The sequence below is a fragment of the Narcine bancroftii genome, chromosome 2 (genome assembly GCF_036971445.1).
Source record: "Narcine bancroftii isolate sNarBan1 chromosome 2, sNarBan1.hap1, whole genome shotgun sequence".
NCBI classification, from domain to species: domain Eukaryota; kingdom Metazoa; phylum Chordata; class Chondrichthyes; order Torpediniformes; family Narcinidae; genus Narcine; species Narcine bancroftii.
Genome location: NC_091470.1, coordinates 242523165 through 242541750, shown reverse-complemented (window position 1 = coordinate 242541750; position 18586 = coordinate 242523165). Strand labels below are relative to the sequence as shown.

Below are 18586 nucleotides of genomic sequence, written 5' to 3'. Positions count from 1 at the left end.
TTCTCCCCAGACTTCCTGCAATACTGCACCCTGCACTTTTGTTTTATTATTGGTCTAACTGCAGTACTTAATTATGTTGACTTGCAGGAATGGTACACAAAGCAAGATTTTTCACTGTATCTTTGTAAATGTGGCAATAAACAACACTTATTTCAATTTTTGGGTTGTGGGATGAAACTGGAGGCCACAAAAGAGAATCAAATGGTCACATAGATAACGTGCAAACTCTGCACAAACAGCACCAAAGTCAGGATGAAACCTGGGTCGCTGGAGCCGAGGCAGTGGTGCCACTATGTCAACATCCTCTTGTTCCTCTTGCGTGAGAGCTCATGATTTGAATGTTGCAGAGATCTTTTAGACCCAGGTGTTCGCAGTGCAGTAGTCACTCCACGTGCGCATCCACTGTCAGTCTATGTGAACTTCTATTCTCAATTCATATGAGCAACACCCTCACTCCATCTGTATGTCCACACTCACTATAATAATGATTTGTGGCACGTGTCCATAATTTCTGGCTTAGTTCTATTATTATTTTGTGATTTTTTTTTTCTCCCTGTTGCATGTTTATGAGCCACTAAATCAAAATTTATATGAGGCTAGTTAGTGGATTATGTACAGATCAATACCAATCCTCAAATACTGGCAGGCACGCCCTGGCATTGCTCAGAGCAAGTCTATGCTTCCAATGTTGTAAAGTGGAATGTGAGTGAAACGGTTTAGGAGAAGTTCTCCCCTGATATTAGGGTGGCAACCTTCACAGCAATCCTTGTTACTTTTCACCGCTGATTTTTGCCACCACAGGATGCATGTTGATTGAGTAATTATTTACTCTAAAATGCAAAAGCCAAGATCAACCATCTGAGTTGTAGGGTGTTCGCATTTTAAGCAATGTTTGATTCTGGACCCTGTGAGTATTGGTCTTGGCTCTATCACCAACAACATTTAGTCCAGGAAATGGAGGGAGATGGGCCAGACTACAAAGTGAACCTTGCACTCCATGATGATTCTGTGTCACAGAGGGCTGACGTCCCGATTGTAATAGGTTTTGGCAGTGGTCGGAGCCAGGTTTACAGACAAACAGTTTGAAAGATGAAGTGGCCCTCACTAATCTTAAGAGTTCTTTCTGAAAATCACCCTCTGCTTTCCTTCAATGCTTTTTAACAAATACCTCCATCTCCAAGTATCTTGATGGCTAAATGTTGTTCTGCTTTCCCATTATATCTCTCTCCAAAGCAGGGCAGACCATGCTACCACGTGAAGTGTGATTAACAATACAGGTAAGCCAATTGTTCTGAAATCCCACTGATTTACCCTGCGTTGTCTCCATTTAAATTCACCAGGGCCTTGTTTCCTGTGGTCCCTGTAAACTCACTGGGGCCCTTTATCACATGCTCTCATTAAACTCAGTATGGATTTGTCTCCTGTGCTCACTTTATGCTCACCAGGACTCTGTTTTCCACTCACCTTAAACTCACTTGAGTCGCATTTCTTACTCCTTTTAAACTCATTGGGGGCCTGTTTTCCATGTTCCCTTTAAGTTACTAGGGCCCTATTTTCTCTCACTAAACTCTAGTTAGGTCCCACTCCTCGATTCCTTTAAACTCACAGTCATTTTAAACTGACAAGTTTATAAGGGTAAAAATACTATCAATGTGTAACATCAAAAACAAATAGTGTTTTAGTGTATTAATAGGAATAGAATATAGAACAATACGGTATCCAAAGAATAGCATGGAAGAGGCCCTTCTGCCCAGTTTATCCATGCTAATTAAAATCTGAGTGTGCCAAATCATCAGTTTTATTGTATATTGTTCCTATTGTGGCCCCTTCATGATAAATCCAAAGCATTTTACATCCAGTGAAAACATCTTCTTGACATGTAGACATGCTGGTGTTGGAGAGGGCTCAGAGAAGGTTTATTAGAACGATATCAGGAATGAAAAGGCTAACGGTGATTGAGGAATGATAATTCTGCTCTGACTGAGTAGAAGCCCATTGACAACACTCAGCTCAGCTCTGATGTTGTAGTATGGCTGTCATTCACTTCTAGGCCATCCTTCATTCAGATTCTTCATGACCTTCTGTAGAACTGTGTTTTCTGTTTCAGCTGTGATCTGTTTGGATTTCATGTCCGATACGGGAAGAGATTCAGTGATCAAGTTCACGTGGAGATTCACATCTGTCTCTGAAACACTCTATAGGCACTTTCAAGCAGGGAAAACACCCAACTGTAAAGACTGAGGTTCTTCACCCTGATGCCTAAAGACGTACCTTCCTGAATGCGCGTGGCAGGCTCAGAGGCGCTGATTCCAACCCTTCTCGGGGAAGGATAATCGATGGAGTGCTACACTCTACCGCCTGACCTGAAGGTACAGCCTCTGCAAGTGGCTGGTTTGGGGTGGGTTGATGTTGCTGTCAGCCCATGACCCATCTTCCCACTCACCCCTCTCCCTCCATGACCCCCTCAAGGCAAGGTGGACGGGGGGCAACTGGGACCGTCGGGGCAGTGGGGGGCCGTCGGCGCGGCGGGGGCCGTCGGAGCAGGTGGAGCTGTCAGGGGGTGGCCAGTGTGGGCTGTGACAACCTCCCCAGCTGCTTTGGCCTTTGTGGGTTGTGACAGCCTCCGCGGGCTGCTTCGGCCTCCCCGGGCTGCTTCGGCCTCCCCGGGCTGCTTCGGCCTCCCCGGGCTGCTTCGGCCTCCCCGGGCTGCTTCGGCCTCCCCGGGCTGCTTCGGCCTCCCCGGGCTGCTTCGGCCTCCCCGGGCTGCTTCGGCCTCCCCGGGCTGCTTCGGCCTCCCCGGGCTGCTTCGGCCTCCCCGGGCTGCTTCGGCCTCCCCGGGCTGCTTCGGCCTCCCCGGGCTGCTTCGGCCTCCCCGGGCTGCTTCGGCCTCCCCGGGCTGCTTCGGCCTCCCCGGGCTGCTTCGGCCTCCCCGGGCTGCTTCGGCCTCCCCGGGCTGCTTCGGCCTCCCCGGGCTGCTTCGGCCTCCCCGGGCTGCTTCGGCCTCCCCGGGCTGCTTCGGCCTCCCCGGGCTGCTTCGGCCTCCCCGGGCTGCTTCGGCCTCCCCGGGCTGCTTCGGCCTCCCCGGGCTGCTTCGGCCTCCCCGGGCTGCTTCGGCCTCCCCGGGCTGCTTCGGCCTCCCCGGGCTGCTTCGGCCTCCCCGGGCTGCTTCGGCCTCCCCGGGCTGCTTCGGCCTCCCCGGGCTGCTTCGGCCTCCCCGGGCTGCTTCGGCCTCCCCGGGCTGCTTCGGCCTCCCCGGGCTGCTTCGGCCTCCCCGGGCTGCTTCGGCCTCCCCGGGCTGCTTCGGCCTCCCCGGGCTGCTTCGGCCTCCCCGGGCTGCTTCGGCCTCCCCGGGCTGCTTCGGCCTCCCCGGGCTGCTTCGGCCTCCCCGGGCTGCTTCGGCCTCCCCGGGCTGCTTCGGCCTCCCCGGGCTGCTTCGGCCTCCCCGGGCTGCTTCGGCCTCCCCGGGCTGCTTCGGCCTCCCCGGGCTGCTTCGGCCTCCCCGGGCTGCTTCGGCCTCCCCGGGCTGCTTCGGCCTCCCCGGGCTGCTTCGGCCTCCCCGGGCTGCTTCGGCCTCCCCGGGCTGCTTCGGCCTCCCCGGGCTGCTTCGGCCTCCCCGGGCTGCTTCGGCCTCCCCGGGCTGCTTCGGCCTCCCCGGGCTGCTTCGGCCTCCCCGGGCTGCTTCGGCCTCCCCGGGCTGCTTCGGCCTCCCCGGGCTGCTTCGGCCTCCCCGGGCTGCTTCGGCCTCCCCGGGCTGCTTCGGCCTCCCCGGGCTGCTTCGGCCTCCCCGGGCTGCTTCGGCCTCCCCGGGCTGCTTCGGCCTCCCCGGGCTGCTTCGGCCTCCCCGGGCTGCTTCGGCCTCCCCGGGCTGCTTCGGCCTCCCCGGGCTGCTTCGGCCTCCCCGGGCTGCTTCGGCCTCCCCGGGCTGCTTCGGCCTCCCCGGGCTGCTTCGGCCTCCCCGGGCTGCTTCGGCCTCCCCGGGCTGCTTCGGCCTCCCCGGGCTGCTTCGGCCTCCCCGGGCTGCTTCGGCCTCCCCGGGCTGCTTCGGCCTCCCCGGGCTGCTTCGGCCTCCCCGGGCTGCTTCGGCCTCCCCGGGCTGCTTCGGCCTCCCCGGGCTGCTTCGGCCTCCCCGGGCTGCTTCGGCCTCCCCGGGCTGCTTCGGCCTCCCCGGGCTGCTTCGGCCTCCCCGGGCTGCTTCGGCCTCCCCGGGCTGCTTCGGCCTCCCCGGGCTGCTTCGGCCTCCCCGGGCTGCTTCGGCCTCCCCGGGCTGCTTCGGCCTCCCCGGGCTGCTTCGGCCTCCCCGGGCTGCTTCGGCCTCCCCGGGCTGCTTCGGCCTCCCCGGGCTGCTTCGGCCTCCCCGGGCTGCTTCGGCCTCCCCGGGCTGCTTCGGCCTCCCCGGGCTGCTTCGGCCTCCCCGGGCTGCTTCGGCCTCCCCGGGCTGCTTCGGCCTTTGTGGCCGCTCTTTGTTGCTCAAAACATGGCAGAGCAATGTCTGCCTTCCCTACCCATAATCCCCCAGGCAGCTGGAACTATTTGGAACCACTGCATGGGGGAATTATGGGTAGGGAAGACGGTCATTGCTGTGCTGCATATTTATGATGGGTGGCGTTACAGCACCAGTCACCCTGCCTTCATCAGCTCCAGAGGGCGCTATGAGGTGCATCTGGATATGAATGGGATTCTGGAGCAGCCTTTTAGGGCTGCTGTGTGAAAAGAAAGTTTTAAATTTTTGATCCGCTCTTTTATCCAGCCTCCAGGTTGAGGTCTGATGTGCAATCACCTATTGTGTGCTTCACTCTGCGGTCTTGCCCTGGATATTGCATCAGCTAACGCAATAGGTTTCCCTGATGTGCACATCCTCTTGACTAGGCTTAAATTTACACATGATTTGTCACCCAGCAGTGATTCATGTCCATCTGGAACTACTGTGAACCTGAGGTGGTGTTCTTTATCTTTAACTTTCATCTGAGTTTACATGTACCTTTTGTGTTGATGGCTTTTGAGTCCATTGTAGGCTTGAGCTGTACAGGATTTGCATAGATGTATGGGTTTATCTTCATTGCCCTGATGTTGCACTCACAGATCAAATGGACCTTTGCCCGTGTCCAGCTTGAAAGGAATATTTGTTCCATTTGTATGTAATGACACAGTCCACTTGTCCTGCCTGACTCTGTTCATGCTTGGCTTTTCGGCGTCTGTTGGTTTATAATCTTCCTGCATTACCATGCTAATAAAAAGTGTATCACTAAGCCCTTTCAAACTGCCATGTAAAATGGGGTTAACCGCGCAATTTTCCTGGTTCGTGCCCCAGTTACATGCAGTTAGAAAGGGTCTGACCCAGTCAACCACGTTGAAATCTAACCAGGTTCCTGACCTACCTCGGTGGTAGGTAGGGAACCCAGTTAAACTTAATAGGTCACGTCCACAGGTGATTGAAAATGAAAGCGGCTGACCCGCTTATTCCGGTGACGTCAGCGATTGCATGCATGCATTACCGACCGGGCAGTTAACATACAAACATCTGGCAGTACTTCCAGTGAGTAGGTGTCATTATGGGGTGGGATCCGCCTTAAATCGCTGGGTTGGCGATTTAATGGGTAGATCCCCCTGCAATTTAAAAGGTGCTTTGAGCACCTTTGCCCCAGTAATTGCACCTGGGTCCCAAGAGGGTTACCCAGGTGTTGCAGTTTAAAAGAGCCTACTGACAGCAGTTTCTTCTATAGTGTGTACGATGTCACGTCTGTTTTTGTTTCTCTTTGGAAAAACATTGCTTTGCATATTGATTCTGCCCTTTGCACATATTGCAGACTTTTCTATAGGCAGGGCATTATTTTGGTGCATGTTGAGTGCCATACTATTTTAAATTGAATATCTCTCCATCTTTTTGTTGTTTCTTGTGTCTTATTCTTTTTGTATGTGTGTACACACACTATGGCTAAGGCTATGTCTTTATTTTCACTGGGTTTTGCATTTCCACTGACTTTTTTGCGTGCTGCAGAGCTAAATCACTGGCATGGAATATCTTCACAGCTCCAGCAAAGGAAAGCTCTGTCTATCACAGAAACCTCTCTCTCACTTTCTTATCAATAATCCCTAACACCATTTCATTTTAGATCATTGAATCTTGCAGCAATCCAAAATTGCATGTTCTTGCTTTTAATTTCAAGTTTGTTAAGAAAGTATCAAAGTTCTCTCCCTGCAGCTGCATGCATGAGTGAAACACGTACCTCTCAGATGTTTCATTTTTCTTTGGTGAACAGTGTTCTTCAAACATTTCGATAACCTTGTTGAACTTGCCCTGGTCATCTGCCTTGTCAAAAACAAATGTATTGAAAACCTCTAGTGCTTGAGGTACCACCACAGTAAGTAGCAGTGCAATCTTTCGTGCATCAGGTTTGTTATCGAGTCCAATGGCTGGCAGATACAGCATGAATCATTGTTTGAATGACCTCCAGTAATGGTCAACATTTCCAGTCCAATTTACTCTCCATATCCCTTCTGATAACAACTGATAAACACTGCACACTTCTGATGTTTCTTCCACTCCTGGTACCACGTGGTGTTTCTTTTTATTGTAATGAAGAAACTTGGGTTCATTTAAAACAACTATATATATATTAGGTAAAGAGGCATCCATCTTGAATCCAACCCTAGCTGCAATCAACTAGTCTCTGACTCCCTCTATTGGTCAGAAGGATCACTAGCACTCTATCATTATGAGATTTATAAAGATAACAATGATTAAGGATAAACAGATATTGAACAAAATACTCCCTAGAAACATCTAGCTGTTATTTGGAAGATGAATTTTACTACCAATGTACCATGGTTCTGATGATTCACAGCCTGACAAATCCTTCTTTGAAATCCATTTCCATTATGGCATTGTACATGTATGTTTAGGAATTTGAAAACTATTGCTATAACACCACTGGAAACATCCCTGATGTTTGGATTTAAATTCTGCTCTTCAGACTATCTATCAGTAGGCTGAAGCCATAATAAAGGCCATTTTTCGGTCAAATCTTACAAATTACTTTCAGAGAATATTGCTCTTAAAATAAGCAGCACATTCTTCTTCAGAAGAATGTAAACAACGCACTTAAATCTTCTGTCGCATCAGTTGATGCTTGCTGAATTATTGATGTTGAGGGTTGAGGTCAGGATAAACTGATTGCCTGGTCAGAGGCAAATCTATGCTACTAACTACTAACTTCAAAGAAAGCTGTCCACTAAGATCTAAATATCCCAGTGTGTAGACTTCCCCATCTCTAACATCAGTAGCTATCTGACTACAGATCAAAGATACTCCTGGTGTTCAGTCATATCCTAAGCTATATGGTGAAGAACTCTCACAGACCACAAATCTAGAAGTTAAAGGAACACTGTTTAACAAACATTATCAAAGTCAAAAATAAAGATTATAAAATGCATGTTGTTAAACAGGAAACTCTGCAGATGCCGTGATTGTGTGCAACATGAGTGCTGGAGAAACTCGGCAAGTCATACAGCATCCATAGGAAGCAAAGGTATATATAACTAACCCTTCTCCTTGAGAGCAGCAGGGATTGCAGATGGGGAACAGAATAAATGGGAGAATCCTTCACTCCATTAGCATTGTAATGTACATATTGGATTAAATTAGAAACTGAAATATCGCAAAAAGCTTTAAGTCACAAAGCTAACGTTTTCTAACATATAAAACACAATAACCTATAATTCCAAGCTTGTTAATGATTTGTTGCTAAGGGAAGTGTGAGAAATTGAGGGTCAGCAGAGGGTGCAGACAAGTGAAGGGAGCTATGCTGGCAATCCTCATGCTACCGCAGATAGAAGAGAATAGAACCAGGTGAATGAGGCTTCAGACAACTGAACAGCAGTAGCGCTACATCAGCAAGGGGTGGCATGGTTGACCACTGCAAAGAGTTACTGCACATTCACAGAGACACTTAATGACTTTCATCAGAGCCATCTTGTCGTCGTGGAAGTGTTGGAATCAAGAACTCTGTGTTCTAGGAAAATTGGTAGTGGGTTTGCATGGCTATAGTACAATTATACATATTTTTTTTTAAAATTTTTTATTTTTCACACCATAAATCACATTAGCCATGATATACACTTTTTCTTTTTCACACATTTACAGTGACTTTTTCTCCCCCCCCCTCCCTCCTCCCAAGCCACCCCCCCACCCCCCCTCATCCATTTTAGGTATACAATCTAGGTTGCATTAATTCAGTCAGACAATGTTGTCATTCAACAAAAATACACCATTGAAGACTGAAACCTGGCTACATGGCTATATAAGTGCAATATAAAAATAGCCTTTCGCACCAAAATCCATAATATGCTACAACTTCAGATACAACTTTACACATAGGATTAGATTGCTTTGTTGCTGGAGATCACTGCCATCGTCACTCTGTTTCCTGGACTCAGAGTTACTCCAGGCTGCTACTGTGGGTCTTTACCACATCTCAGTTTCATAGATCCATAGAGTTTGACCACACAGAAACAGGCACTTTGGCCTAACTTGTCCATGCTAACCAAGTAGTCCACATGAGTCACTTCCATTTTCCTGCATATGGCCCATATCCCTTTAAACCTTTTCACGTACCTGTCCAAATGTCTGTTAAATGTTGTAATTATCCTTACCTCTGCTACTTCCTCTGACAGCTCATTCCATATACCCACTACCTGCTGGGTGCAAAAAGTGCCCTTCAGGTCCTGTTTAAATCTTTCACCTCTCACTTTACAAAATAGCCTTTAGTTTGAGGCTCCCCTTTCTTGGCAAAAAGACTGTGACCATTGACCTTATATATGCCCCTTGTGTGATTTTATAAATCTCTATTAGGTTGCCCCTCAGTCTCTTTTTCTCCAGGCAAAATTGTCCCAGCCTATTCAGTCTCTCCTTATAACTCAAGCCCTCCAGTCCCAGTAACATCCCCATAACATCCCCATTAATCTTTTTGGCACCTTTTCCTGTTTAATAACATCTTTCCTATATCTGGTGACCAGACCATGCACAATAGTCCAAGTGTACTCTCACTAACATCTTGCCAAGTTGTAACATGACAACCCTACTCCTTGCTATTGCTCACTTCTGCATTAGAGAGGCCATCAAAACTATACACAAGAGAAGAGAATCTACTTTCCTTTCACCCACAGAGTGGACACGGGAATTTGCCTTCCTTATAGGCTTCTCCATGTACAGCCATTCATAGACAGCAGTCATATCTAAGAGACCCCCCACTTTCCTCCTCTGGCTGGGATTGCCAGTCCATAGTCCTATCATAAAGATCCTGCCACTGTTGGCAGTTGTTCATCAGCCTATCTAGTTTCCAGTTGTCCCATGCAAGCTTTCTTTTAAACACAGAGGGTGGTGGGTGTATGGGACAGGCTGCCAGAGGTGGTTGATGAGGCAGGCATTATTTCCATGATTAAGAAACATGGATGGAATGGTTTAGAGTATTTGGGGCAAATGCAGGCAGGCAAGACTGGATGGGTTATTCTTGGTTCATGTTGGCAGGTTGGGCTGAAGGCCTGTTTCTATACTATATGACTATAACCACTCTCTCACACCTCCTTTTATCAAGCCTACACAGACAGCACTGCCCTGTAGCTGGTTGAGTATTATTTGTAGAGTAGATTGACCCTTTAAGATTTGCCCTATAAAGGTGATAGCTGCAGACTTGGTGTATTAACAAAAATACTTTTCACAATATCTCTTAGAGAATACCAGGCCAAAGCAAAGTTTATTTCAGAATGGTGTTACACAAGGAATTTGATCTGTGAAGCTATGTGATTTTTCACAAAGAGTGATGATCCACATTGCTGTTTAAAGATAAAACAATGGTGGGGACTAATTTTCATTTCAACACTTTTCTTTAACATTATTCTTATTTGCAGGCAAGTGTATTGTAATGGAGACAAATTTGCTGTGTGTAATTGGATCATCAGTTCCACATGATTATAAAACAAGCTGTTGCCAATAATAACTAAGCAAATTGAATCAAATTGGAAACAACAGAACAAAATTAAATTTAGATAGAACTGTTCTGAAACAATTAATTTCCAGCGATTAGATGATGTATTTTCCTGTTTCAAACAATTGCGCAACTTTATTATTGAAGCATAACAATATCAGAATGCTACAACTTCCCCATCACCATTCAGAAAACAATCTGCCTTCCTGCTATTGCTATTAAATGGATAAATGAGATTAAGTGGATAACTGACATTTACCCAGTTAATTCTATATCTGCCCAATCACTCGATCTGTCTAAGTCAGCCTGGAGCTTCTCTGCATCCTCCTTAAAGATCACTCTTCCATCTGGTTGCAAGCATGGTGATGTTACATTTAATTTCTTCATCCACATCATGTGCATGTATTGTGAGGGCCCAGGTGGTATTCTTTGCCACACGTAAAGAAATCCTATTTATTCCTATGCTCTGTTTCCTGTTGGCTAATCATTTCTTCATTCACCTTACTCCCAATTCCATTTGCTCTAATTTTGCATATAAATCTCTAATGCAGTACCTTGTAGATTAAAAAAAAATTCTGCTGGTCCATATTCCCTACATGCATTGGCTCTATCCCATCTATTCTGCCAGTTACATCCTCACATATTCCAGTATGATTTGCCTTTCCCAAAGCCATGTTGATTTTGTCTCTGTTTCCAAAAGCTCTGCTATTAATCAGATCCTTTATAAGGGTTATTTGTATTTATTTTTCCCCAACACCAATGTCAGGCAAACACGTTTATAATTCCTTTCTTTAAACATTGGGGTTAATTTCACTCATCTTGTCATCTGTACATATCCATAGAAATTTTTAATGTTCACAGCAACCTTTTTCTCATATTCTATTTTTCCCTTCCCAATCAATCTCAGATCCTCTTTTACTGAATTCTGAACTACTAATCCTCAAATTTAGTGTTTTTACTGGCCTGTTTATATTTTTCATCCTTGGATCAAATAGTAACATTTTCTTTTGTGATTCATGTCTTTCCTACTTTATTTTGCATCAGACAGCAATGAACAATCAGTCTTTCAATATTTCCCATGAATGGTTCCCAGGTCTATACGGTATTATGGTAGTACAGGTAATACGTTTTGTTTCACTGTCATTGTATAAAAATTAAATGGAAAATTTCTGGGTTAAATGGTGCCAGGTTAGAAATTCAGTCAGACATTCTCCTCCTATTGTGCTTGGGCCAGTGATGCCACTTCATTGTCAGAGGTACATAAATTGGTATCATTCCCCATGCAATGTTTTCTCAGACCACTGCTCTGAAAATTAGACCAGTTATTCTGGGGTTCAATTCAATTGTCATTCGACATTTTTAGAGCAACTTTGCTTGTGGATTGAGGGAATGAACGTTGCCAGTATGCTTACTTGGGATGGTTGAATTAGCTAATTTCTCTCAGCCATGGCACAGAAAGAAGCGTTGTGTTTTGGTTTTGGATTATGAATGTGTTGATTGTTTTGCATAGAGAGAGGAGGAAGCCATATGCCAAATCAGATCCATACCCAGAAACAATCAGGGAAGTTTTATTTGGCAATTAGCAACTTGACTCCCTCCAACGTAGCTCGTCGTGGATTCAAAACACTGTCAAAGAATTTGGCCAGATGCATTTCGTACAGTGCTCTGTGCCGAAATGGAGCACTAAAACTTACATTTATTACAACTCTCAGATGCTGTGCTCCAAACAATATTTTAAAATCTAAAATGGTCTGCAGATAATGGAAATCTGAAATAGAGATGGAGGATGTTGGAAATATTCTGCAGGTCAGGAAAATTAAAGAAAACCACATCTTACTCCATCTGGATATGAACATGAAATTCTCCAGAATTATGTAATCCTCGTCCTGCTCCAGTTCCACTGATAACATTTGACATTTATCTCATCCCACTAATTGTCTTTCATTCAAGTACCCCTCTCCCCACTCCCCAGCCCCCACTTGTCTCCAGCCATGCCTGTCTTACCTCTCCCAACTTCATTTATCTAGTATCCTATTACCTTGCTCTCTCCCTCCCCAGACCTCCACATCCCCCTTATTATGATTCTTATTTCCATTTCCTATATAGAGAGATATGATCCTATGGGCACTCTCTCTCTCTCTCTTTCTTTCTCTCTCTCTCTCTCTCTCTCTCTCTCTCATATTAGATATTCCATTCATGATGTCAAAGTGACCCACTGCAGTTATTTATCAGCTGAACCCAATAGACCTGAGGATGACCAAGGGTAATCCAAAAGAAACAATAAATTTTGTCAGCTTTTATTTTATCACCCAGTACTATTGGGCATTAGATTTGGATATATAATACTTGCAATAATTGGGTCACCATGTCCTTGTCCCTCCTTTGCCACACACTCTCCAATCTAAGGGCATGTAAATGGAAATGTAAATGCTACCTCGTGCTTATCTGCAAGGGATTTTCTCTGACGTGCAAGGATTGTGGATTAAGAAAGAATTTAAGATATTGGGATGTCCAGGATGAAATTTGAGGATTAGGGTTCATGAGAGAAAGGTAATAGTTGGAGTTCTGTAGATAATGGGTCAATGCACATTGATTTAGTAGCAGAGGACTAAAGGTCAAGGGATTTCTTAAAAGAGCTGGTGTAAGCCACAATGCAGTGCATCAGAGATATCAACACAGTGACATCATTTCAAACTCTTAGTGCCCCATAATATTAGCTAAAATATGAATTGAGAAAACATTATTTCTTTTGCATTTTGTGTTTATATTTTCCCACATGAATTCTGCAACAGAAGTTAGCTCCATACATCAAACTTCTGAATTCCAAGGTTGAATTTCCTTCACGCGATTGGCGAAAATGCAGATGTCTTCTGTACTGTGACTTGAACCCATGATCATCTGACTCCAAATCGAAAAGTATTTACTTCTCACATCCAACACACAAATGGCATCATAAAGAAAGCATGCCAGCTCCTCCTCTTCCTCAGGAGTTTACGGAGGTTTGGTATGGTAATGGAATCCCAGATAATTTTTACATAGGTGTGGTGGAAAGCGTGCTGGCTGGCTTCATCATAGTCTGGTATGGGGACACTGATACCCATGAGTGTAAAGCTGTGCAAAAGGTAGTGGACGTAGTCCAGGACATCACAAGTAAAACCCTGCTCACCAATGAGAACATCTACAGAGAATATTACTGTTGGAAAGCAATACCAATCATCAAGGATGCATACCACCCAGGCAACCCTCTGTTCTCATTGGTACAATCAGGAAAGAGGTTAAGGTATCACAAGATTTGCATCACGAGGTTTAGGAAAACCTGCTACCCCTCCACCATCAGAATCCTCAACAACAAATTCTATCAAGGACTTGTTTAAGGACTCTTACTTGTGCATTGTGATGCGCAATCGAGCAGAAAGCAGACACAAAACAGGCTTTATTTTACATAAACTTCCACAGAGCTGGCTGTGAGAGTGCTGTGCAAAGCTCTGAGACTGGCCTCGAGGGGCTGGATCTAGCTTATATTCCGGAGGGTGATTGGCAGCCGACCAGATGGGGCTTGGTCTATTCAGGTCAGCTGATTGACAGCCGGCCAGGTGTTGCCTTGTCCTCCAGTGCTCTTCTGCAGGTACACAGGTTGCCTCCTCCAGTAGGTTAGTGGTGTATCACCACATACTTTATTAATTTTTTTATGTCTCTGTATTACACAGTCAGTTTGTTTACATGTGTACATTGAGTCAGTTTTTTTCTGCACTGCCAATAAATGGTAATTACCTCGTCCGCAGGAAAAAGAATCTTGGGGTTGTATGTGATGCCATGTATGTACTCTGGAGATAAATCTGAAATTTTAATTCAGTTGTGTCATTAACTCCCACCATCTGTCCCTGAAGGTACAAAGCGATACTGAATAAATACTGGCATTGAATGTGTTTGTACTACAACAAAATATAATATCTGATTAATTAGAACTGATTAGACACCTCAGATTTTCAGATTTCAAATTTATTCCCAGAGTACATACATGGCATCACATACAACCCTGAGATTCTTTTTCCTGTGGATGAGGCAGAATTACCACTTATTGGTAGTAAAAAAAAACTGTTCACACATAAACAAATAAAAAACTGTAAACAGATAATGAAAGTAAACAAACTGCAATATAGAGATAATTTTAAAAAAATCAATAAAGTGCACAAGTAAGAGTCTTTAAATGAGTCCCTGATTGAGTTTGTTGTTAAGGAGTCTGATGGTAGAGGGGTTGCAGCTGTTCCTAAACCTGGTGGTGCGAGTCTTGTGGCACTTGTACATCTTTCCTGATGGCAGCAGTGAGCAGAGCAAGTGCTCGGTGGTGTGGATCCTTGATGATTGCTGCTGCTCTCAGACTGTCCATGTTCTCAATAGTGGGGAGGTTCCTGGGCTATGTTCACTACCTTTTTTGAGGGCTTTTTGCTCAGGGGTATTGGTGTCCCTATACCAGACTGTGTGGCCACTGGTCAGGACATTTTCAACTGCACATCTGTAGAAATTTCCCAGGGTTTCTATGTCATACCAAACCTCTGCAAATGAGTGAGGAAGTAGTGGCGCTCTACTTCCTTCTTCCTCATCTTCGGTCTGGGGATCCTCAAACTGGATGGCATTAACATCGACTTCTCCAAAGTCCATTACAACCCACCTCTTCCCACCCCCCTCCATCTTCTTCTCCCATCTCCTTTCCTCTAGCTCTGTCTTCTCTCCCTCTCTCTCTTCTCTTTTCCCTGTCTCCTTTCACAGAGCCAAAATCATTTCTCATCTTTCCTCTTCTCATATCCAATTAACACCTTGTCTGTTGGCCAGTGCTCCTCCTCATCCTCCTTCTCCTCCTCCTCCTCCTCACATTCTTCCTCCATTCTTTCCCCAGCCTTTAATTTCCCAGCTGTTTATTCACTCATACCTTGAGGAAGGGCTCAGGCCCAAAACATCAGTAATATAGTTTTACCTCCTAAGACCAGCTGAGTTCCTCTAGCATTTTTGAGTGTTATTACTGATTTTTAACCTAACCTGCTTAACAACAATAGGGCAACTCTGTGTTGGATCCCAATTTGCTCTATCCCCCATGATTCCGTTCCACTGAAGTCAAAGTATTGTAAAACCAAGGGAATGTAAATCAGGAAACAAAACTCTGGGAAGTTGAGTTAAAAGATGGTGTAAACCACGGTTCTGTCCCTGGGCTGACTAGCAAACGATCATATGGAATTCCAAAGTCAGCCTTGGGTTGGTTGAGTTAAAGGGAAAATCAGGAGCTTAGTGAAACACAGAAGTTTGCAGAAGCTGTGATTGTAATAAAAATGCACCAAAATGCTGGAGGAATTTGGCTGGTCTTTTCGGTGTCCATAAGAACCAAAGATATCTTGCTGATGTTTTGAGTCTGAGCTCTTCTTCAAGAAATAAACAGAATGAGCCAGAAGCAAAAAAATCTCAGAATCTAGACAATGCCGGGCTGGGGGAAGGATCCAGACCAACATGATATGATAAGGGGAGAGGTAAGGATTTATCATCTCTTTGCAAAAGAAGTAAGGGAAAAGAAGAGACAGAGCTGGGGGAAGGCGACAGGGGAAGAAGTGGGGGAGGTGGTTTTTAATGAAAGCCAGAGAAGTCTATATTAATCCGGTTGGAGGGTGCCGAGTCGGAAGATGTGATGATGTTTCTCCAATTTGCGGGTGGTCTCAGTCTGGAGATGCATGAGACCATGGACAGACATGTCAGGAAGGGAATTGGAAGGGGAATTGAAATGGGTTGCCACTGAGAGATCCATGTTATTGCGGTGGACAGAGCCCAGGTGCTCAACAATGTGATCTCCCAGTCTGGACTAGTCTTTTTGATGTAGAGGAAACCATAATGGGAGCACCTAATATAGTAGATGACCTCTGCAGATTCACAAGTAAAATGCTGCTTCACTTGGAAGGACTGTTTGAGGTCCTGAATGGTGCTGAGGGAAGAAGGGTGGGCACAAGTGGAGCATCTCCTGTGGTCACAGAGGTAGGTACCAAGGGAATGATTGTGGGGAAGGAGGAGTGGACAAGGGAATCATGGAGGGATTCCCTGTGGAAGGTGGAGAGGGGAGTCAAGGGGAATATGCTTCTAGTGGTCGGATCACGTAGTAGGTGGCAGAAATGATGGAGGAGGATGTGTTTGATTTGGAGGCTGGTGCAGTGGTATGTGAGGATAAGAGGATTCCTGCCCTTGTTGCACATGGGGGCAGAGGGGGCCAGGGAGATGTGTGGGTAATGGTGGATATGTGGGTGAGTGCTGAATTAATTGTTTGAAGAAGGAGGACATTTCTGATGATCTGGCGTGGAAGTCCTCATCCTGGGTGCAGATGCGACGGAGATGGAGGAATTGAGAGAATGGAATGAATCCTTACAAGGGACAGGGTGAGGGTGGGAAGAGGTGTAGTCGAGGTGGGAGTTGGTGGGGTTGTAGAAGATGTCTGTCAAGAGTTTGTCTCCCAAGATGGAGGCAGAGAGATCAAGAAAACAGAGTGTTGCTAGATATGGACCAAGTAAATTTGAGGTTGGGTCGGAAGTTGGTAGCAAAGTGGATGAAGTTAACGAGCTCATCATGGGTACATGAGGCAGAGCCAAAATAGTCATTGATGTAGCAGAGGCAAAGTTGAGGGGCCTTGCCTGTGTAGGGCTGTAGCATGGATTGCTTCACATAGTGAACAAAAAGGCAGGCATAGCTGGGGCCCATGTGGGTACCCATGGGTACCTCTTTGACCTGGAGAAAGTGGGAGAGTCAAAGGAGAAATTATTGATGGTGAGGTCAAGTTCTGTCTGCTGGAGGAGGGTGGTGGTGGTTGGGTCCATGTCCACAAAGAAACAAAGGGCTTTGAGGGCTTCAGTATGGGGAATGAAGTTGCATAGGGATTAGATGGCCATGGTAAATGTGAGGGGGTCAAGTTCAGGGAACTGGAAGCAGTTGAAGTGATGGAGGGTGTGTGAAGTGTCCCAGATGTAGGTGGGGAGGGATTGGACCGGGGGGACAAAACAAAGTTGAGATAAGCAGAGACCATTTCGGTAGGGCAGGAGTATGCAGACACGATGGGTCTGCTGGGGCAAATCCGGAGTTTGACCCTTGGCAGATGATGTTAAAATTCAGCAGATATAAATTCTGAGCTCAAAATGGAACAAATTGGGTTAATATTAGGCAGGTGTAAAGAAAGAGTCTGACCCAGGTTAGGCTGGGTTCAAATCAAGGCTAAAACAATAGAGATGCATGGAAGTGTTTCACTTATCCTGGACTTAAAAGACATTGGTGAATCCTTCTTAAAGCTTCATCTGTGCCCAATGACACCATTAGTGATTGTAGCTTTCCAAAAGAAGAAGCATTTCTGTTTCTTCAAGAACAGTACCACCACAAAATATTGATAGTGAATCTGCGACCAGCCACTCTGGTCATTGTCTATGAGTTGAGTCCCATGTTAAGGTGCTTAATGGACTGAAGCAGCAGAGGGCAGTAGATGATAAGAAGCAAACATAAGACTTGTCCTTTTTGTTACCTCCATGTCAGATTTAACACCGTCCCAACATTTTATATGAAGAGACCGGTGCAGCAAATCCATCCTGGCGCTGACATAAAAGATCCTTTGCTCTGCTAGTGAACAACAGAAAAGTCCTCCCTATATCCTGGCTACTACTTACCTATCAAGCAGCAGACGATCTGGCCATAATCTCAATGCTTCCAGTGGGGACAGCCACAAGCAGCATTGACCCAGCAATCATTTAAGTATCAGTACATACTAGTGTGAAAAATGCTGCGTAAGGATACACCACTCTGATGGAAGGCAGGGGAATACCTCATTGGCTAAACAGCTTCCTCATGTGCTAAATGGACTTCCTCCTCAGCTTACTCAAGATTCTGGACCTGGAGCAGGAAACCCCTGTGAGATGGGAGGTGCTCTGAGGGCAAATAGATTGTTTTCCGTGGACTGAACACTGGAGGCCTGGAGCAGTGGGCGTCACACACTCATGGGAGTCCGTCGGATTTGCAAAAGGACGGTGCTATCATGGATGGGAGGAACATTTAAGGGCAACAAGATTTAAGGGCAACAAGATTTAAGGGCAACAAGATTTAAGGGCAACAAGATTTAAGGGCAACAAGATTTAAGGGCAACAAGATTTAAGGGCAACAAGATTTAAGGGCAACAAGATTTAAGGGCAACAAGATTTAAGGGCAACAAGATTTAAGGGCAACAAGATTTAAGGGCAACAAGATTTAAGGGCAACAAGATTTAAGGGCAACAAGATTTAAGGGCAACAAGATTTAAGGGCAACAAGATTTAAGGGCAACAAGATTTAAGGGCAACAAGATTTAAGGGCAACAAGATTTAAGGGCAACAAGATTTAAGGGCAACAAGATTTAAGGGCAACAAGATTTAAGGGCAACAAGATTTAAGGGCAACAAGATTTAAGGGCAACAAGATTTAAGGGCAACAAGATTTAAGGGCAACAAGATTTAAGGGCAACAAGATTTAAGGGCAACAAGATTTAAGGGCAACAAGATTTAAGGGCAACAAGATTTAAGGGCAACAAGATTTAAGGGCAACAAGATTTAAGGGCAACAAGATTTAA

The 18586-nt window shown here is 45.7% G+C and overlaps 1 protein-coding gene and 1 long non-coding RNA gene across 3 annotated transcripts in view; both read left to right on the top strand.

Annotated features, from left to right (window-relative positions):
• Positions 1-18586, top strand: part of LOC138755174 (collagen alpha-1(XV) chain-like) — a 263158-nt gene that overhangs the window by 60665 nt on the left and 183907 nt on the right. The window lies entirely within an intron of this gene.
• On the top strand, positions 1085-12888 carry LOC138755175 (uncharacterized). Its single transcript, XR_011352084.1, has 3 exons — positions 1085-1277; positions 7444-7526; positions 12809-12888. It is a non-coding gene; the product is annotated as an uncharacterized lncRNA (long non-coding RNA).